The following is a 22969-nucleotide window of genomic DNA, read 5'->3' as shown; positions in this document are numbered from 1 at the left end:
GAGAGTTCGCGGGGAGGTCAGGAGTGAAGTGGTGAGGGAGTGAGCCGGGCTCTAGTGGGTGTATTCCGCTCTGTATCTCCGAGTCTGATCTTTCCCTTTTTTACACTCCTTCTCTTTTTTAAAGCCTTCTCATGACTTCCCACTTGCTGGCAATCAGCCGTTTTCGCTTACGCTGTATTATTATCTGGGCCCGTCTCTCTTTTTTTTTCGCCTCCTAAAATTTTGGCAGTTGCCATGGACATCTGTACCGACATGATAAGACGGTAATTGTGGCGGCGTCTGCTCCAGGGTTCGAACCGTTTAGCGGACCGTCACATGAGCAGTCAAATGTTTCACCTTCTGTTCAAATGGCTTTTATAAAACGCCGTATTCAGTCAAATAAGCACAGCAAATACGCAAACAATCAGCACACAATACTCTCTTATTTATTCCTCATTTCCCCCCCCCCCCCCCTCTCTGTTTTAACAGAGCACCACAAATATCCAGTGTCCCAGTGAATACTGGATTCATAATTCATACTGGATCCTCATTAATAATAGTCCATATAGAGAATAATGCATTATTCATAGTAGATACTGAGTAGTTTATAATAGTTATTGAATACTTACTTCATAGAAAATAAAAATATATAACCTATAATTCATACTGAATACTGAGCATACAGAGAATAATGCATAATTCATAGTAGATACTGTATCTCTGGGGACACTGTTAAAGTCATAGTACATACTGAGTAATTCACAGTATTTACTGGATACTTCATAGTAAATACTGACAAATTCATACCGAACACTGAATAATCTATGGAACACTGTTAAATTCATATTAGACACTGAGTACTTCATAGTAAACACTGAATAATTCATACTGAATCAAGTATAATCTATAGGGGATACTGGATAATTCATACTGTGTACTGAACAATCCATAAGGCATTCCTGATTATTTAAACTGTATACTGAATATTCTATAGGGGATACTGAACAATTCATAGACAATACTATATAATGAATTGTGGATACTGGATAGTTTATATTGTATGTTGAATAATCTACAGTAAATGCTGCATAATTCATACTGTATACTGAATAATTCATAGTGGATACTGGACAATTCATACTGTTTACTTAATAATCTATAGGGGATACTGGACAATTCCATAGTTAATACTAAATAATTAATAGTAGATGCTGGATATTTCATAGGAAATAACATGCAATTAATTGTGTATATGGAATAATTCATAATGAATTCTGAATAATTCATAGTGGATGGTGGATAATTCATAGAAGACACTAAACGATTTGTAGTAAATGCTAAATTCAAACTTTATAAATGTGCATACAGAATCAACAGCAGTGTTAATAGTGTTAGTATGAGTAGTTGGTGTTAGTTACAGTTAAATAAAGTTTCATTATATTAAATACAAATAAAAATAATTATTACTGAATTTGTTTTTATAGTCTCTGTGAGCATGATGGGAGCTTGTTTTTGTTCTTTTTTACCTGCTGGTGTTGTAGAAAGTGATTTAAGAGGAAATCCTAAATAATAAGAAGTGATTTTAATGCTGCTGAAGTGTGAGTGAATATTCGTATATTAACACAGTGAACGAGTGTGTGTTAACAGTGTGTGTGTGTGTGTGGAGGAATTAAACAATGAGTAGCAGTTGGTGGATATTTAAAAACAACAGAAATGTGGTGATTTTCTGTCACGGTGGATGGAGGCATTGTTTCTGACACTTTTTTTTACCCTCAAATACCAAATGTTTCTGCTGCATTTCTTCTATAGTCACAAATCCCATTCACACCTTCCTCAGAGCAGCAGCGCCGAACACTTCTTATTACACACGTACACTCTGCTCTCGTACAATTAACTCTATACACTCTGCTCTCGTACAATTAACTCTATACACTCTCTCTTATACACTCTGCTCTCGTACAATTAACTCTATACACTCTGCTCTCGTACAAATAACTCTATACGCTCTCTCTTATACACTCTGCTCTCGTACAATTAACTCTATACACTCTGCTCTCGTACAAATAACTCTATACGCTCTCTCTTATACACTCTGCTCTCGTACAATTAACTCTATACACTCTGCTCTCGTACAAATAACTCTATACGCTCTCTCTTATACACTCTGCTCTCGTACAATTAACTCTATACACTCTCTCTTATACACTCTGCTCTCGTACAATTAACTCTATACACTCTGCTCTCGTACAAATAACTCTATACGCTCTCTCTTATACACTCTGCTCTCGTACAATTAACTCTATACACTCTGCTCTCGTACAAATAACTCTATACGCTCTCTCTTATACACTCTGCTCTCGTACAATTAACTCTATACACTCTCTCTTATACACTCTGCTCTCGTACAATTAACTCTATACACTCTGCTCTCGTACAATTAACTCTATACAATCTCTCTTATACACTCTGCTCTCGTACAATTAACTCTATACACTCTCTCTTATACACTCTGCTCTCGTACAATTAACTCTATACACTCTGCTCTCGTACAATTAACTCTATACACTCTCTCTTATACACTCTGCTCTCGTACAATTAACTCTATTCACTCTGCTCTCGTACAATTAACTCTATACACTCTCTCTTATACACTCTGCTCTCATACAATTAACTCTATACACTCTGCTCTCGTACAATTAACTCTATACACTCTGCTCTCGTACAATTAACTCTATACACTCTCTCTTATACACTCTGCTCTCATACAATTCCCTTTATACACTCTCCTATACACTCTGCTCTCATACAATTAACTCTATACACTCTCTTATACTCTCTGCTCTCATACAATTAACTCTATACACTCTGCTCTCATACAATTAACTCTATACGCTCTCTTATACACTCTGCTCTCCTACAATTAACTTTATACGCTCTCTTATACACTCTGCTCTCATACAATTAACTCTATACGCTCTCTTACACACTCATACAATTAACTTATGTTGTTTATTTGGGTTTAGTATTCTAATGTTATATAGAGTTAATTACAGGTAGACACTCTCACTGATCACTGACTTTATTCTTTATTTATGTTTATTTGGGTTTAGTGTTCTAATGTTATATAGAGTTAATTACAGGTATATATAAAGTTAGAGTGGTATAAAGTTGAGAGAGTGTGTAAGAGTTGTGTAGAGTAAAGTGAGAGTAAGCGAGTTGGGTCACACTGTCTAAATGAATTGAGTTAACGAGTGTTTGTGCGGCTGATTGGTGAACAGTACCTGCTAAGAGAATTAGCTGTAATTAAGTCAGGCGTGTGTGGAGGTGACATTAGCGTTAGCGTTAGCTTTAATGAGAGGGGACTCACAGGCTGACACTCAACTGCATCAAAGCCTTTTGTGCCATATTTAGCTTACAAAACTCAGAAAAAAACACAGAAAAGCACATTTTTATAAAGGAATTAATTATAATATATTGAATATTGTCGGTGCTGCAGCTGCTGGTGGTTGGGTTATCTGCAGATTTGGATGTGTAAATAGATCTGCATGTAAAACCCTGCTCTCCTGTGATTGGCTATAAGTGAGAAAGGCCTGGATTTCCTGAGAAAAGAAGATTATAATAACGGTGGTGTAGATAACAGGGTCGGGGTGATGAGTAACACTGAGCATCATCACTGTAGTGTCCGGGTGCTTTCATATTTAAACAATGCAACTGTCTATAACTCCAGGTAATATCAAAAATATATATATCAAATATATAATGCAAAAAATACTGCGGTTCATTCAATTACTCTATAAGTATATACTATAGAGTTCTATAGAGTTATTCAGTATCTACTATAAATTGCTAAAAATGTACTACCTGAGTGTGTATCAAATATTCACTATAATTTCCACTATGAATTATTCAGTTTTTGTATATATATGTAATATAGCACTAAACACATATGTGTATATATATTCAACAAATAAATATCAATGAAACCGCTTACACTACAGCTAAAAAGTTTATAAAAGTTAGCATATAAAGCTAAAAATGTGAAAAAAAGAGCAGTTAACTGTAAACGTAGTGTTTACATGCTATTCTGAAACATTAGCATACAACGATTATATAAATATATAAAAATAACATATATAAACACAAGTTTATATATAGCATTTTAAAATAGCATTTTAGCATTAAACTATATCTATATAAAATGTATAAAAAAACAGCAGTTAACTGTTGTCAACAGTGTGAATTAACTGTTTTTAATGAATGGGAGTTTTTTTGGGAGTTTTTTTTTACAGTACAACTACGCATAAAAGTTAGCATATAAAACTATAACTGTACTAAATGTGAGAAACAGCAGTTAACAGGTTAAAACTGCTGTAAATAAATGTGTGAATTAACTAGATTAACTGTTTTTAAAGAGTGGTTTTGGGAATGAATACATTTTTTAGTGTGTATATTGTATAATCGCTAGTCTGAGCAATTTTAGCATTAAAACTATTTCTGTTCTATCTTTATGGTTATAAGGTGAAAGCGGGTGATCCAGTACAAATAAAACTGTGGTAAATTGTGGAAAAAATACTAAGTTATTGTGTTTGTACAGGTGGCTTACCCTGCAACTATGTAGTGTTTACATGCTAATCTGAAACGTTAGCATTTTAGCATTAAAACTATTTCTCCTCTAACTTGGATAAAGGCAGTTAACAGGTTAAAACACTATAAATAAAGGTGTGAATTAACTGGATTAAATGTTTTTAAATAGTGTTTTAGGGAACTAATACATTTTGTGTGTGTATTGAGTTACTGTGAGTGTGTACAGTATATAAACGCTAGTCTGAGAAATTAGCATTTTAGCATTAAAGCTATATCTCCTCTAAATTCAGGATTATAGAGTGAGAGTGGGTGATCTGGTACAAATAAAACTGTGGAAAAAATGAGGGCTGTAGAATTTACTGTGTTTGTACTGATGGCTTACTTTGCAACTATGAAGTGTTCACATGCTAATCTGAAAAGTTAGCATACAAAACTATAACTCCAGCAGTTAACAGGTTAAAACAGCTGTAAATAAAGGTGTGGATTAACTGTTTTTTAAAGAGTGTTTTTGGGAACTAATACATTATTTCGTGTGTTTTTGTCCAGACGGCTCTATGTACTGTAAATAAAGGCTAGTCTGAGAAATTAGCATTTTAGCATTAAAACTATTTCTCCTCTAACTTGGATAAAGGCAGTTAACAGGTTAAAACACTATAAATAAAGGTGTGAATTAACTGGATTAACTGTTTTTAAATAGTGTTTTAGGGAACTAATACATTTTGTGTGTGTTTTGAGTTACTGTGAGTGTGTACAGTATATAAACGCTAGTCTGAGAAATTAGCATTTTAGCATTAAAGCTATTTCTCCTCTAAATTTAGGGTTATAGAGTGAGAGCGGGTGATCTGGTATAAATAAAATAAAACTGGAAAATTGTGGAAAAAAAGCTAAAAAAATTAGGGCTGTAGGAATTTTTGGAGTTATTGAGTTTGTACAGGTGGCTTACTTTGCAACTATGTAGTGTTTACATGCTAATCTGAAACGTTAGCATTTTAGCATTAAAACTATTTCTCCTGTAACTTGGATAAAGGCAGTTAACAGGTTAAAACACTATAAATAAAGGTGTGAATTAACTGGATTAAATGTTTTTAAATAGTGTTTTTGGGAACTAATACATTTTGTGTGTGTTTTGAGTTACTGTGAGTGTGTACAGTATATACTCGCTAGTCTGAGAAATTAGCATTTTAGCATTAAAACTTTTTCTCCTGTGTCTTCAGGATTATAAAGTGAAAGCAGGTCTTTATTTAGTTCCCAAACCACTTTTTAAAAACATTAAATCCAGTTAATCCACACTTTTATTTACAGCTGTTTTAACCTGTTAACTGCTGCAGTTATAGTTTTATATGCTAACTATAGCAATTTTAGCATTAAAACTATTTCTGTTCTATCTTTATGGTTATAAGGTGAAAGCGGGTGATCCAGTACAAATAAAACTGTGGTAAATTGTGAAAAAAATACTATGTTATTGTGTTTGTACAGGTGGCTTACCCTGCAACTATGTAGTGTTTACATGCTAATCAAAAAAAACGTTAGCATTTTAGCATTAAAACTATTTCTCCTCTAACTTGGATAAAGGCAGTTAACATAAACACTATAAATAAAGGTGTGAATTAACTGGATTAAATGTTTTTAAATAGTGTTTTAGGGAACTAATACATTTTGTGTGTGTATTGAGTTACTGTGAGTGTGTACAGTATATACTCGCTAGTCTGAGAAATTAGCATTTTAGCATTAAAGCTATATCTCCTCTAAATTCAGGATTATAGAGTGAGAGTGGGTGATCTGGTACAAATAAAACTGTGGAAAAAATGAGGGCTGTAGAATTTACTGTGTTTGTACTGATGGCTTACTTTGCAACTATGAAGTGTTCACATGCTAATCTGAAAAGTTAGCATACAAAACTATAACTCCAGCAGTTAACAGGTTAAAACAGCTGTAAATAAAGGTGTGGATTAACTGTTTTTTAAAGAGTGTTTTTGGGAACTAATACATTATTTCGTGTGTTTTTGTCCAGACGGCTCTATGTACTGTAAATAAAGGCTAGTCTGAGAAATTAGCATTTTAGCATTAAAACTATTTCTCCTCTAACTTGGATAAAGGCAGTTAACAGGTTAAAACACTATAAATAAAGGTGTGAATTAACTGGATTAACTGTTTTTAAATAGTGTTTTAGGGAACTAATACATTTTGTGTGTGTTTTGAGTTACTGTGAGTGTGTACAGTATATAAACGCTAGTCTGAGAAATTAGCATTTTAGCATTAAAACTTTTTCTCCTGTGTCTTCAGGATTATAAAGTGAAAGCAGGTCTTTATTTAAAATAAAACAGTGGAAAAAAAATCTTACATTTAGGGCTGTAGGGAATTATTGTGTTTGTCCAGATGGCTCTGGTTACATTACTAGTCTAAGAAATTATTTTGTTCAGATGCCTTATTCTGCAACTATAAAAAAGTTAGCATATAAAACTATAACTGTATAAAATGTGAGAAACAGGTTAAAGTTATAAAAATATAAATAAATGTGTGAATTAACTGGATTACCTGTTTTTTAAAGAGTGTGTTTTGGGAACTAATACATTCTTTCGTGTGTTTTTGTCCAGATGGATCTGTGTTCAGTATATAAAGGCTAGTCTGAAAAACTAGCATTTTAGCATTAAAGCTATTTCTCCTCTAAATTCAGGGTTATAGAGTGAGAGCGGGTGATCTGTTACAAATAAAATACATTAATTTTATTTAAATTAAAATAAAAAATGAGGGCTGTAGGAATGTATTTGTGTTTGTACTGATGGTTTATTTTGCAACTATAAAAAAGTTAGCGTATAAAACTATAACTGTACAAATGTGAGAAACAGGTTAAAACAGCTGTAAATAAAGGTGTGGATTAACTGGATTAACTCTTTTTATTAAAGAGTGTTTTTGGGAACTAATAAATTATTTTGTGTGTTGTGTTGTCCAGATGGCTCTGGTTACAGTATATAAACACTAGTCTAAGAAATTATTTTGTCCAGATGTCTTATTTTGTAAGTAAAAAAAGGTTAGCATATAAAACTATAACAGTACAAAATGTGAGAAACAGGTTGAAATAACTAATAAACTGGATTAACTGTTTTTAAACAGTGTTTTTGGGAACTAATGCATTTATTGTGTATTTTTGTCCAGACGGCTCTGTGTACAGTATATAAATGCTAGTCTGAGAAATGAGCATTTTAGCATTTAAGCTATTTCTCCTCTAAATTCAGGGTTATAGAGTAAAAGCTGGTGATCTGGGACATATATCACAAACTTTTATTAAACGGTGGTTTTGGGAACTAATACATTCTTTTGTATGTTTTTTCCAGATGGCTCTGAGTACAGTATATAAACGCTAGTCTGAGAAATTAGCATTTTAGCATTAAAGCTATTTTTTTGTCTATCTTCAGGGTTATATAGTGATCTGTGAGGGTGATCTGCGCCGCCTGCAGTCGGTTGGAGTTTAGTAAAGCCGAGCGATTAGAGCGGAGAGTTTCCGAACGCAGTTTTTTGGGAGAGAAAGAAGAAAAGAGGAGAGAAGGAAGAGAGAAAGAGGAGCGGCGCTGGTTTTTATGCTAAACCGGGCCGAGGCCGGCCTGCACTCCTCCTCCTCTCCGGCTCCGGAAGAGCAGCTTGGCCCGAGGCCTGAAGTGCACGGGGTCGTTTCAGGTCAGGCCCGGCGCGCTGGTGCATAGGAAGTGCACAGCATTACACACGCACACATGCACACACACACACACACACTCTTAACACACACACACACTGTTTTTCACTTCCTTGTTTTCACGTGCCAGCCCTTGTACTTGTAGAGAGGAGCTGAAAAGAAAAGTTTGGTGTTGTCTGTCGTTCGCGAGGCAGCTGCTGCAGCGGCTGCGACACAAACGCTACCCCTAGCGCTAACGCTAACCCTAGCGCTGAGGCTAACGCTAAAATTATCCTGCGAGCAAAAGAGAGAGAGAGAGAGAAAGAGAGAGAGTTTTTGTTTTTAATTTTCTTTTCTTTCCATTTGTTTCGTGTGGTTTTTTTTTTTTGGTGGGTGTGTATCAGATCCACGTTCGTTCTGTCTGGCTCTTTTTTTTTTTGGACGTGATTCAAGTGTTTACAATCTTTTTTCACCAATAAGAAAAAAAAGAAAAGAAAAGAAAGAGAGAAAAAGAAAGAAGGAAAGACGCTGTCGTCTCAGTCGGGATATGCCTGAGCAGGTCAGGATTATTTAAACACTGTTTTTTCAATTCTTCTTCGTGTACCGTGTTGTGTTGTGTTGTGTTGTATACACAGCAATGGCCAGGAGGGCAGGTTAGTGTTTGCAGTGTTCTTAATGTTTAGCATGTAGCGCTAGCATTGGTTAGCATTTTTTAAATTTTTGGCTGTGATTGTGAATGCGAGTGTGTGTGTGCGTGGGTGTGTGTGTGTGTTTTGGCAAACAATAGAATAAAGAGTAAACATGTTTAAACTCGCTGATAAACAAATCCACAGAGTTGGTGTTATTGTTATTATTATTATTATTATTATATAGAGTTAAAATTCAACTCTAACTCTAACAGGCTCCGCCTCTTTATTTATATCTGCTTCGTTACCATTATGCTCTGCAGTCACCATATATATATATATATATATATATATATATATATATATCATACGTGTGGCGGTTTATCTGGTGAATCGTTATTCGTAATTTTATTATATTTAATATATATTTAGCTCACGTTTTATAATGCCTTATAGATACACTGGTACATATTTTCGGGTAAAGTTCGAAAAATATGCAAACATTTTTTTTAAACAATTTCTTTTAGAAATAAATATTAAATTAACAAATTTGAGTTTTTTTACCCTGTGGGGTAAAATGTGTTAACATATATTAAATATATGATTTCATACAGTTTTTATTTAGGAGAAGTTTACTGTGCAGTGTTTTGTAAAAGTATATGTATAATAAAGGTATTATAATAATAATATTATTATTAATAATAATAATAATAATAATAATAATATAAAAACAAATAAATCACAGTTGGACAGCCTTGTGTGTTGCTTGGTGGTTGCTAAGGTGTTGTTGTATATATATATATACATATATATGTATAAGATATATAAGATGTTGCTGTCAAATAAATTAGATTTGATTTGTGTATGTATTGGTTGCTAAGGTGTTTATAAGTGGCTGCTTAGGTGTTGCTGTGGTATATGTATTGGTTGCCAAGGTGTTTAAAAGTTGCAGCTAAGATGTTGCTGTGGTGGTATAGGTATTGGTTGCCAAGATGCTTATGAGTCCCAGCTTAGGTGTTGCTGCGGTATAGGTATTGGTTGCCAAGGTGTTTCTAAGCGGCTGCTTAGGTGTAGCTGTTGTGTAGGTATTGGCTGCTAAAGTGTTTATGAGTTGCAGCTTAGGTGCTGCTGTGGTATAGGTTTTGATTCCTAAGGTGTTTATAAGTTGCAGCTAAGGTGGTGCTGTGGTATAGGTATTGATTGCTAAGGTGTTGCTGTTATATATGTATTGGTTGCCAAGATGTTTATAAGTTACATCTTAGGTGTTGCGGTGGTTTAGATATTGGTTGCTAAGGTCTTGCTAGGTGGTTGCTAAGGTGTTCATTATTGTATGTTTAATATTTTGCCTGATTCTCTGTCCTGCAATCACATTTCTGTAAAGCTGCTTTGTGGCAACAAGTAGAGGTTGCGAAGGTGTTTATACGTGGCTGCTTAGGTGTTGCTGAGGTATAAGTATTGGTTGCCTAGATGTTGCTAAATGGTTGCTAAGGTGTGGTGGTTGTGTGATGGTGGTATTGGTTGCCAAGGTATTGCTAGGTGGTTGCTAAGATGTTGCTTTGTTGTAGGTATTGGTTGCCAAAGTGTTTATAAGTTGCAGCTAAGGTGTTGCTGTGGTGGAATAGGTATTGGTTGCCAAGGTGCTTATAAATGGCTGCTAAGGAGTAGCTGTTTTATAGGTATTGAATGCTAAGGTGGTTATAAGTTGCAGCCTAGGTGTAGCTGTGATATAAGTATTGGATGCTAAGGTGTTTCTAGATGGCTGCTTAGGTGTAGCTGTTTTATAGGTATTGGTTGCTAAGGTATTTATAAGTTGCAGTTAGGTGTTGCTGTGGTGGAATAGCTAAAGTGAAGCGTCGCTATCACTGGATGGATGCGTATTAAAAGATGTGGAACGAGAAATGGAACAGATCATACGTTTTTGTCCTTAAGCGGATGGCTATTAGCTGCAACCAGTCCTTTTTTCTGTCCCCCCGTCCCTCCACCCTGTCCCCCCGTCCCTCCACCCTGTCCCCCCGTCCCCTCCACCCTGTCCCCCCGTCCGGTACGTATCACGCACTCAATTGGACGCTGTTTTATGCAATCCAGTTTATGTTTCCCGATAAAAAGGGTCCCGAAAATAATTGGCCTCCATTTGGCGAGGCCGTCTATTCAAGCCAAAATAAATAAATTAATGAAAAACGAGCGGCGTGACAATGACGGTGCATATTTCACCCCCGCTAATCAAGCCGAGTTACAGTCCAACACAGCTGAGGAATTCCTGAACCCCCCCCCCCCCCCCCCCGAAATCACTGAAAGAAAATATTAAAAATACCATATTTTATTCAGCAGCTCCCTCCCTCCCTCTCTCTGTTTTTCCCTCCCTCCCTCTCTCTCTCTCTCTCTCTCTCTCTCCCTCTCTCTCTCTCTCTCTCTCCCCCCCTCCGTCCTCGTGCAGTTTGGCCTGTATTTATAACCTAACCTAATTTACAGCTCTAACCTAAGGCTGAGTTTACCATCACCTCAGCAGACCTTTCTCCAGCGTCTGCCCCCGACTCTCTCTCTCTCTCTCTCTCTCTATACCTTTCTTTCTCTCTCTACTTCTCTCTCTATACCTCTCTCTCTCTCTATACCTCTCTCTTCATTTCTCTCTCTTCCTCTGCCTTCCTTTCCCTCCATTTCTCACTATTTCTTTAACTCTTACTCATCTCTCTATCTCCTTATCTCTCACTCACTCTCTTCTTCTCCCTCTCTCTTCCTTTCCCTCTATTTCTTACTATTTATTTCATTCTTACCCACCTCTCTCTCTCTTCCTCTCTCTCTCTCTCTATACCTCTCTCTCTTCCTCTCTGTTCCTTCATTTCCCTCCATTTCTCACTATTTCTTTAATTCTTACTCATCTCTCTCTCTCTTTATCTCTCACTTACTCGCACTCACTTTCACTCTCTCTCTCTCACTCTGACTCATTTCTCTCTTTCGCTCCTTCACTTTCTCTAGGTTGTGGTGTTTATTACTTCACCAAATTTGCACACACACACACACACACACACTGTTGTAGTGGTAAACCTATTGGTTGCAAAGATGTTGCTTTTGTATTGGTTGCCAGGTGGTTGCTAAGGTGCTGCTGTGTATGGGTTTCTAAGGTGTTGCTAGGGTGTAGGTATTGGTTGCCACAGTGTTAATAAATGGCAGCTTAGATGTTACTGTGAATAGGTATTGGTTGCTAAGGTGTTGCTTTTGTATTGGTTGCTAGGTGGTTGCTAAGGTGTTGCTGTGTATGGGTTTCTAAGGTGTTGCTAGGATGTAGGTATTGGTTGCCATGATGTTTATAAGTGTTTAAAAATGGCAGCGTAGGTGTTTCTGTAGAGTATGTATTAGTTGCTAAGGTGTTGCTGTGGTATAGATATTGGATGCTTAGATGTTGATTCTGTATTGGTTGCTAGGTGGATACCACTAAAAATAATGAGTTTTCTTGATTTTTCCAAATAAAAAAAAAAACTCTGGAATATAATCGAGAGGAAGATGGATGATCACAAACCATCAAACCAACAAACTGAACTGATTTAATTTCTGCACCAGGAGTAAAGCAGCATAAAGTTATCCAAAAGCAGTGTGTAAGACTGGTGGAGGAGAACATGATGCCAAGATACATGAAAAAAACTGTGATTAAAAACCACCAAAGTTAATCCACCAAATAATTAATTGATTTCTGTTTGCATTATTTGAGGTCTGAAAGCTCTGCTATTTTTTTTTTGTTATTTCAGCCATTTTTCAGTTTTCACATTTACTGTAAATAAATGCTCTAAATGACTTAAATATTTTATGTGGAATTTGGGAGAAATGTTGTCTGTAGTTTATAGAATAAAACAACAATGTTTATTTTACTCAAACATAAACCTATAAATAGCAAAATCAGAGACACTGATTCAGAGATGCTTTAATCACAAAGGATTAAATGAAACTAAAATCTTTAAAATTTCATATAAACTTTGTATAAAATTTGTTCTGTGGCTTTAAAACTCGAGGAATGGAATAACTTGACTGGATATATTTATATATGAGTGGAGATGTAGAGTATAATAGAGAAACAGAGCTAGAGAAAGCGTGTGTTATGGTACAGTACGGTACGCTCTGTATATTTATATCAGCAGAATTAAATTCCAGTATTTCCTCCATATTGTTCAGTTCTGTCACATATGTTACCACATACAGCGCTTTCTCTTTTTCTTGGTTCTCGTTCCTCCGCTTGCTCCTTATGGCCAGACTTCCTCGTTTGTAACCAGTGCAACACAAACACACACAATGGATAATGATTGGACACCTTCCAGTTATATATTTACAACTTTGCCTGGGCTTCAGCGCCGGGTGCCAGCGGAGCTGTTTGCAGGAACGGGGCCGGCGACTGTGATTTAAGCTGCGTGTAGGTGTTCGGTAATGTTGTTTGTCAATGCAAATGATGGATCTCCCGCCAGCGGGGGTTCAGAGGCTGGGAGCAAAAGGTAAATCAATTAAAAACCTGCCTAGAACCGAGCTTTTTCCATCCAGGGCTTTGTTTTAGTGGCATTAGAGGTATTATCCGCTAATTTTCCTGTTTATACATAATAGCAGCGAGAGTTGAGTTTTAAAGCACTCAGCTCGCTGATTTATATTGTTCATTAATTTAATTAGCGCGGGGAGTGATGTTTGAGATGTGTGTGTGTGTGTGCCGGTGTGGGGGTGGGGTGTGTAGAGTTTGGTCGTGGGGGGATTAGCGGTTGAATATTTTAGATGCTGAGATCTGAACGACGTTTCTGATCCCGCACCGATTGCTATACCACAGCAACACCACTGAGCATCTTAGCAACCAATGCATATACAACAGCAACACCTAAGCTGCCATTTATGAACACTTAGAAACACTGTGGCAACCAATACCTACGCCCTAGCAACACCTAGCAACCAATACCGACACAAAAGCAACACCTTAGCAACCAACAGGTTTACCACAGCAACACCTTAGAGCAACACCTTAGCAATCAATACCTATTTCACAGTGACACCTAAGCTGCCATTTATAAACACTTAGAAACACTGTGGCAACGCATACCTACGCCCTAGCAACACCTTAGCAACCACCTAGCAACCAATACCAATACAAAAGCAACACCTTAGCAACTAATAGGTTTACCACAGCAACACCTTAACAACCAATGCATATACAACAGCAACACCTCAGCAACCAACACCTATTCCACATCAACACCTAAGCTGCCTTTTATATACCACAGCAGCACCTTAGCAACCAATGCATATACAAAAGCAACACTTCAGCAACCAATACCTATTCCACAGTAAAACCTAAGCTGCCATTTATACACTTATAAACACTGTGCCAACCTATACCTATGCCCATTCAACACCTTAGCAACCACCCAGCAACCAATACTAATACAAAAGCAACACTTCAGCAACCAATACCTATTCCACAGTGCACCTAAGATGCCATTTATAAACACTTATAAACACTGTGGCAACCAATATCTACGCCCTAGCAGCACCTTAGCAACCACCTAGCAGCCAATACAATACAAAAGCAACACCTTACCAACCAATACCTATTCCACAGTGACACCTAAGCTGCCATTTATAAACACTTATAAACGTTCAGAGGGTTTAGTAAATGTTGTTCAGAAGGTTTATTAAATGTTCAGAAGGTTTATTAAATGTTCAGAAGGTTTATTAAATGTTCAGAAGGTTTAGTAAACGTTGTTCAGAAGGTTTAGTAAAGGTTCAGAAGTTTTAGTAAAGGTTTAGTAAATGTTTAGAGACGAGTGGTCCCTGTAATCCTCTGGATGATGGTTTCCTGGTTGTTGACTCTGTGTGGCTGAGCTCTGGTGTGGGCGGGAGGATGAGTCGTGGAAGCAGAGCTGTATTATTGTAACCTGTGTAAAACATCTGCACACAGAAAACTCTCAGCCTCTGACTGCTGTTCCCACCATAATAACTCCAAAAAGAGTTAAAATCCAAATGCAAACCATTTGCAAACGTCCTAGACCCATATTTTACATTGCAAAAAAGTCCACTGGCAAAAACAAGACAAAATATATGTAAAATAAGATGTGATTGCTTAAATTAAGCACAAAAAAAAAAGAGTGAGTTAAAACTTAAACTAAAATAACTTTTTTGTGCCATAAATTTGTACAAAAGACTCATGCAGCTTGCCATCAGCTGCCAGAGCCCTGAGAGAGCACAGTTGGTCTTGCTCTCTTTGGGTGGGAACAGCAGATGACACTCTTTCCCCTCATCACTCCTAGGGTGATGTAGATCAGCAAAAGGCTGCATCTGTGAGATGATGTATCAGCAAAAAAATCTGATTTTCAGATTTTAATCAGCCGAATCACGTCGTTAAAGAAGATGAGTGGCATTTTTTCCGTCTGTCGTCTTGTTGAAACAGGAGACGGAGGTGCTCACCTCCCCGTTTAGCGACACCGGGCCAGGCGAGGACGTGGAGGCTGGCGGATAAAGCCTTATAGAGCTCGACAGAGCTTGATTAAACGTGATAAAGCTCGCTTTGGCGTGGTTCAGACGTACGGTATAGAGAGAGGTTTGATGTTTTTGGGGGGGGTCTGTCGTTGGGAGGCTTGGGGAGAAAATGAGGTCAGCATATCATCGGGATTCATTAATATATTTATGTGTGTATTATGCACAGCCGGGGCCTGCGACTTGTTAAAAATAAACAGGGCTGGTTATTCGGGCGTCCGGTCGGTGCGCCTGCGCGGCGAGGGCTCGGCGGTAAAGGCCGGCCGGTGCGGGAGGACAATGCACCGATGCGCCGCGCATTGTAAAGGGGAATTTGCATATTCAAGATTTATATTATTCACATGGCTGACATCCTTCCCTCCTCCTCCTCCTCCTCCTCCTCCTCCTCTCGGCTTTCACCCCCCCGACGCCCCTCCCTCACCTTTCCCTCCCTCCCTCTCTCTCTTTCTCTCTCTCTTTTTCAGAGTCTGATAAAAATGATTTCCAGTCACCGCTCTGCATTCTTTATGAGCCGAGGCCTCGCCTCCTCTCCGGCCGGCTCTGATTAACCTGGATTCCCGTTCCCGTCCTTCTCCCCTCCGTCTCTTCCCTCTCTCCGCTCTCTCTCTCTTTTCCTGTCGTTCCTCTTCTTCCCCTCGTCTGCGCCGGGCGCTTTGTTATGGCAGCAGGGGCACGGCGGTGGCAGCCTGGAGTATTGTGTCTGACTCGCTCCCAGACAAACTGACCTCTAGGGATTTATTGACAGCTCTGCTCCACAAAGGCAGACACACACACACACACACTCTCTCACATGCAGACAGAGAGAGTGAAAGAGAGAGAGAAAGAGAGAGAGAGAGAAAAAAAAGAGGCAGAGGGATAGAAAATGAATGGAGATCAATGACAGGACACGCAGAGAAAAGCAGCTCCCGTACCGATTCCACCAAAAGACAGAGAGAGAGAGAGAGAGAGAGAAACAGAGAGAGAGAGAGAGAGAGAGAGAGAGAGAGAGAGAGAGAGAAACAGAGAGAGAGAGAGAGAGAGAGAGGGAGAGAGAGACCTGGAAGGACAGACAGATGGAAGGGCGATATAAAAAGAGAGAGAGAGAGAGAAAGAGAGAGAGAGAAAAGGAGCAAAAAAAAAGAGCAAATAAAAAATGATCAAGGATCCGTTACCTATTGAAAAAATGGCTCAAAGAAAAGAGATGTAGAGATATAGACTGGGAATAACAGAAGAGTGATGGAGGGAGAGAAAGAAAGGGAGGAGAAAAAAAGAGAGGAGAGGGAGGAGAAGAACTGATGAATGGAGATCAATGACAGGACAAAAGGATCCTTTACCCAGTAACAAAAAGTAGAGAGAGGGAGAATTAAACATGTAGAGAATTAAACTAAGAAACACAGAAAGAGATAGAAGGATGATAGAAGGATGTAGGAGTAAGAGAATACAGTAAAGGGAGAGAAATAGAGAAAGAGCTCAGAGGACAGACAGGTGGAGAAGTGATAGAACAGTGAGAAATAGAGGGATAGAAAATGAATGGAGATCAATGACAGGACACGCATAGAAAAGCAGCTCCCGTACCGATTCCACCAAAAGAGAGAGAGAGAGAGAGAGAAACAGAGGGAGAAAAACCTAAAAGGACAGAAAGATGGAAGGGCGATAGAAAAAAAGAGAGAGAGAGAAAAGGAGCAAAAAACGAGCAAGTAAAAAATGATCAAGGATCCGTTACCTATTGAAAAAAATGGCTTAAAGGAAAGAGATGTATAGATATAGACTGGCAATAACAGAAGAGTGATGGAGGGAGAGAAAGAAAGAGATGAGAGAAAGATAGGAGAGGGAGGAGAAGAACTGATGAATGGAGATCAATGACAGGACAAAATCATCAGTTGCCCAGTAACAAAAACTAGAGAGAGGGAGAATTAAACATGTAGAGAATTAAACTAAGAAACAGAGAGAGAGATAGAAGGATGATGGACAGATGTAGGAGTAGGAGAGCTCAGAGGACAGACAGGTGGAGAAGTGATAGAAGAGTGATAAAGAGAGAGAAATGGAGGGATAGAAAATGAATGGAGATCAATGACAGGACATGCATAGAAAAGCAGCTCCTGTACCGATTCCACCAAAAGACAGAGAGAGAGAGAGAGAGAGAGAGAGAGAGAGAGAGAGAGAGAGAGAAGGAGCCAAAAAAAGAGAAAGTAAAAAATGATCAAGGATCCGTTACCTATTAAAAAAAAATGGTAAAAAAAGAGATGTAGAGATATAGACTGGGAATAACAGAAGAGTGATGGAGGAAGAGAAGGAGAGAGAGAAGAGAAAGAGAAGAAGAGAGGGAGGAGAAAAACGGATGAATGGAGATCAATGACAGGACAAAATCATCAGTTGCCCAGTAACAAAAACTGGCGAGAGGGAGATTTAAACATGTAGAGAATTAAACTAAGAAACAGAGAGAAAGATAAAAGGATGATAGACAGATGTAGGAGCAAGAGAGAGAGAGAGACCTAGAAGGACAGACAGATGGAAGGGCGATAGAGAAAGAAAAAGAAGCAAAAAAAGAGCAAGTAAAAAATGATTAAGGATCCATTACCTATTGTAAAAATGGCTCAAAGGAAAAAGACGTGTAGAGAAATAGACTGGGAATAACAGAAGAGTGATTGAGGGAGAGAAAGAAAGAGAGGAGAAAAAGAAAAGAAGAGAGGGAGGAGAAGAACTGATGAATGGAGATCAATGACTGGACGAAAATAATCCTTTACCCAGTAACAAAAACTGGTGAGAGGGAAACAGACAAATACCTAAAGGTAAAAAGATGGAAAGACAGAAGAGTGATAGAGAGAGAAAAAGAGATAGAAACACCTGAGAAGACAGACAGAACTGTGATAAAGAGAGATAAATGGTTAAAAGGAAAGACACACAGAGATGTAGACTGGGAAACACAGAAGAGTGATAGAAAGAGGAAGGAGGAAAAAACAGAGGGATAGAAAATAAATGGAGATCAATGACAGGACAAACATCATCCTTTACCTAGTAACAAAAACAGAGGAAACAGAGAAATTGATCAAAGTAGAAAGATGGAAAGAAAGAAGAATGATAGAGAGAGAAAAAGAGATAGAAAGTTCTGGGAGGACAGACAGGTGGAGGAGTGATAGAAGAGTGATACAGAGAGAGAAAAAGCTAGAGAAAGACCTGAGAGGAAGGACAGATGGAAGGGCAAAAAGAGAGAAAGAAAAGGAACAAAAAAGAGCAAATAAAAAGAAGCAAGGATCAGTTATCTATTGAAAAAATGGTTCAAAGGAAAGCGACGTACAGATGTAAAGTGGGAACGATAGAAGAGTAATAGAAAGAGGGAGAAAAACAGAGGGATCGAAAATGAATGGAGATCAATGACAGGACAAAAATGATCATTTACCCAGTAACAAAAACTAAAAAAAAAAAAAAAAAGGATGAAAGATCTGTTACCGATTAAAAAATGGTTAAAAGGAAAAAGACATACAAAGATAGACTTGGAAAAATAAAAGAGTGATAGATAGAGAGAAAGAGAGGGGAAAAAATGAATGGAGATCAATGACAGAACACTCATAGAAAATCAGCTCCCGTACCGATTCCACCAAAAGACAGAGAGAGAGAGAGAGAGAGAGAGAGAGAGAGAGAGAGAGAAGGACAGACAGATGGAAGAGCGATAGAGAAAGAGAGAGAGAAAAGGAGCAAAAGAAAGAGCAAGTAAAAATGATCAAGGATCCGTTACCTATTGAAAAAATGGCTCAAAGAAAAGAGATGTAGAGATATAGACTGGGAATAACAGAAGAGTGATGGAGGGAGAGAAAGAAAGGGAGGAGAAAAAAAGAGAAAAGATAAAGCAGGTAAAAGGGATCAAGGATCAGTTACCTATTTAAATAAATGGTTAAATGAAAAGACATGTAGAGAAGTAGAGTAAAAAATAGAAGAGTGATGAAGAGAGAGAGAGAGAGAGAGAGAGAGAGAGAGAGAGAGAGAAAGAGAGGGAGGAAAAAGACTGATAAAAATGAATGGAGATCAATGACAAGACAAAAATGATTCTTTGCCTAGTAACAAAAACTGGCGAGAGAGAAACATGCAGAATCAGAGAAACAGATAAAGGTAGAAAGATGGAAAGACAGAAGAATAAGAAAGAGAGAGAGAGAGAGAAATATCTGAGAGGACAGACAGGTTGAAGAACGAGAAAGAAAAAAGAAGGGAAAAGAGAGGGAGGAAGTATTTTTTACACATTTTTTAAAAAGTGATAAAAGGAAAGACATGTTGAGATGTAGAATGGGAAGGATAGAGAGAGAGAAAGGGATGAAAAATAGAAATAGGGTGATAGAGAGATAAAAAACAAGAAGCAGAGGGAAAAATAAAATGAATGGAGATCAGTGACAGTTAAAAAAAGACAAGACAGGTTGAGAGGTAGACTGGGAAAGATAAAGAGAGGAAAAAAAGAAAAAGTGAGTGTATATAGAGATGTGGGCTGGGAAAGACAGAGGAGTGAAAGAGAGAGGGAGGAGAAAAAAAAGAGAGGATGGAGATCAATGACAGGACAAAAATGATCCTTTGCCTAGTAACAAAAACGAGCGAGAGGGAAACACATGCAGACACCTACTGAAAAAGAGAGGAGGACAGGAGGATAGAAAGATGGAAAGAGTGATAGAGGGGGAGAGAAAGTGTGGGAGGAGAAATAAATATATATCCAGAAAAAGAATGGAGGTTAATGACAGGAAAAAAAACGAATAGAAAAGTATCAAGGACCTGTTACCTTTTTACAAATGTGTAAAATAAAACACAAATAGAGACTTAAACTAAAAAACAGAGAAACATAGAAGGATGGAAAGATAAAAGAGTGATAGAGAGAAAAAGCGAGGAAGGAGAAAAAAAGAAAGATTCTTTGTTTTCTTTTTTGTGGAAAATCGTGAATCAGGAAAATGCACACGAAGTCTGAAGAAAGTGAGATACAGAATGATGGATAGAATAGAAGGATGGAAAGACAAAAGAGAAAAGAGTGATAGAAAAGGAAAGGAGGGAGGGAGGACAAAAACAGAGGGAGATATAAAATGCCAAAAAACATTTTAAAAAAGAGGGATAGAAAAGAGAGAAGGAAAAACGTAAAGAAGGAAGCTCAGAAAAGAGGAATATAGAAGGATAAAAAGATAAGGATGAGAAAAAATACATAATGTCTAAAACAGAGAAACCAAGAGAGATAGAAGGATGGAAAGATAGAAAAGTGAGTGAGGGACAGAAAATGAATGGAGATCAATGACATGACCCAAGAGTATACTTTACCTAGTAACAAAACTGGCTAGAAAGAGAGAGAGAGAGAGAGAGAGAGAGAGATGGGTAGAATAAGAAGAAGAGAAGAGAGGGAGGGAAAAAATAGAGGGATAGAAAATTAATCAATTTACAGACCAATTATGCAATGAAAAAAAAGAAAACATGTGGATGGAAATTCACTCAAGTCTAAAACTGAGAAACAGAGAGAGATAGAGGGATGGAAAGATGGACAAGTGATAAAAAGAGAGAAAACAGAAGGAGGGATAGAAAATGAATGGAGGTCAATGACAGGACAAAAATGTCCTGTCATTGTATCTAGTAACAAAAACGATTGAGAGGGAAACACATGAAGAAAATTTAACTAAGAAACAGAGAGAGATAGAAGGATGGAATAGGAAAAGAAAGATAAAGTGAGAGAAAAAGTGAGGAAGGAGAAAAAAGAGATATAAAAAATCCTTAATTTTTTTTTTTTTTCGTGAATCAGGAAAATGCACATGAAGTCTGAAGAAAGCGAGAAACAATTGATGATGGATGGAAAGACAAAAGATGAAAGAGTGATAGAAAAGGGAAGGAGGGATGGGGAGAGGATGGAAAACAGAGGGAGATATAAATGTAAAAAAAAACATTAAAAACTCAGAGAAAAAGAGAGGGATAGAAAAGAGAGACAGAAACACGTGCATAGACTTAAACTAATAAACAGAGAAAGACTGATAGACAGATGTAGGAGTGAGAGAGAGGGAAAAAAGTAGAGAGAGAGAAAGAGAGAGCGACGGATAGAAAAAGGGAGGGAAAAAGAGAGAAAAGAGAAAAACAAACAAAAATGCATTTAAAGGCAGAAGCTCAGAAAATGGGAAAGATAGAAGACTGAAAGAGAGGGATGAGAAAAAAGAGAGGAATAGAAATGAATAGAGATAAACTTAAAGACGACAAACTGACATTAACTAAAAAAAAAACAAACATTTGGTAAAAATGAAATAAACACATTTTAGACCAAAACTCTAAAACTGATAAACCAAAAGAGGATAAAAGGATAGAAAGATTGATAGAAAGACAGATAGAGAGAAAAGAAGAGAGGGAGGAGAAAAAAAACAGAGGGATAGAAAATGAATGACAGGACAAAAATGATAATTTATCTAGTAACAAAAACTAGAGAGACTGAAACACATGTAGAGACCTAAACTGAGAAACAGAGAGAGATAGAGAGAGAGGGATGAAAAAAGAAAGAGAGAAAAACAGAGGGGTATATTTAAAAAAATTAATGATGGGAAAAATGTTCCTCATCCAGGCAATTTTTTAAAACAGGCAAAAAATGCCATTAAAAACTCAAAGAGAGAGAAAGAGGAATATATAAAAGGAGTGAAAAAGAGGGGAATATAAAAAAAGAGAGAGAGAAAGAGGGGTAGACTGCTGGCTGGTGTTTTTTGGGAGAGGGGGACATGAAGGAGGGAGACGGAAGGGAGAAGAAAATGGCGGCCTCCAAAAAAAAGGATCTAATTAATTTTGAAGGATCATCAGCCCCTTTCGTCCAAGACGAGCGAGCGAGGGAGCGCGAGAGGGAGAGAGAGAGAGAGAGAGAGAGAGAGAGAGAGAGAGAGAGAGAGAGAGAGAAGGAGCGAGGGAGGGAGAAGGAGCAAGGAACGAGAGAGGGAGGGAGGGGACAGAGGAGGGGAGAGACGGAGTAAGAGAGAGAGAGGGAGTAAGAGGGTGAGAGAGAGAGAGAGAGAGAGAGAGAAAGAGAGAGAAAGAGAGAGAGAGAGAGAGACCCCTGGACTGATTAGAATTCAGGGCAGGTAGGAGTCGGCTGCTGCTCACCCACTGTGGGCCAGCCGAGAGGAATGGCACTGTGTGTGTGTGTGTGTGTGTGTGTGTGTGTGTGTGTGTGTGTGTGTGTGTGTGTGTGTGTGTGTGTGTGAGACGGAGGGGAATGGCCACGTCTGATCGGGTGTGAGTGTGTGAATGAGTGTGAGTGTGTACACGTGCTTGAGTGTGTGTATGAGTGTGTTTGTGTGTGTGTGTGCGTTACTAAGGAGAATGGCTACATCCAATCATGTGTGAGGGAGTGAATGAGTGTGTGTGTGTGTGTGTGTGTGTGTGTGTGTGTGTGTGTGTGTGTGTGTGTGAGACGGAGAGAAATGGCCACATCTGATCGAGTGTGAATGAGTGTATGTGTGTGTGTGTGTGTGTGTGGCCACATCTGATTGTGTGAAAATGTGTGAATGAGTATGAGTGTGTGTGTGTGTGTGTGTGTGTGTACGGTGTGTGTACGGTGTGTGTACGGTGTGTGTGTGTGCGGTGCTTTTGTTATCCTCCCTCACCTCAGTTCACCCCACAGGCAGGTGGATTCTCACACTGATCCACAATCAGCCCGTTAGCACGAGTCTGATTGTGCACA

General features: G+C 38.0%; 1 protein-coding gene across 2 annotated transcripts in view; it reads left to right on the top strand.

The window, feature by feature from the left end:
• The first annotated feature begins 7092 nt into the window (after window positions 1-7092).
• The window catches only part of zbtb20 (zinc finger and BTB domain containing 20), an 80409-nt gene continuing 64532 nt past the window's right edge, over window positions 7093-22969 (top strand). The window contains exon 1 of one of the 2 annotated variants that reach the window (XM_049465223.1): window positions 7093-8235. The gene's annotated coding sequence lies outside the window, so the exon portion shown is untranslated. Of the gene's footprint in view, window positions 8236-8263; window positions 8769-22969 lie in introns of those variants that run through there. The other variant, XM_007235935.4, reaches the window with a different exon arrangement.

The sequence above is a fragment of the Astyanax mexicanus genome, chromosome 1, assembly GCF_023375975.1.
Source record: "Astyanax mexicanus isolate ESR-SI-001 chromosome 1, AstMex3_surface, whole genome shotgun sequence".
NCBI lineage: Eukaryota > Metazoa > Chordata > Actinopteri > Characiformes > Acestrorhamphidae > Astyanax > Astyanax mexicanus.
Note: the sequence above shows the minus strand (reverse complement) of the source record. Positions and strands in the feature narration are given on the sequence as shown.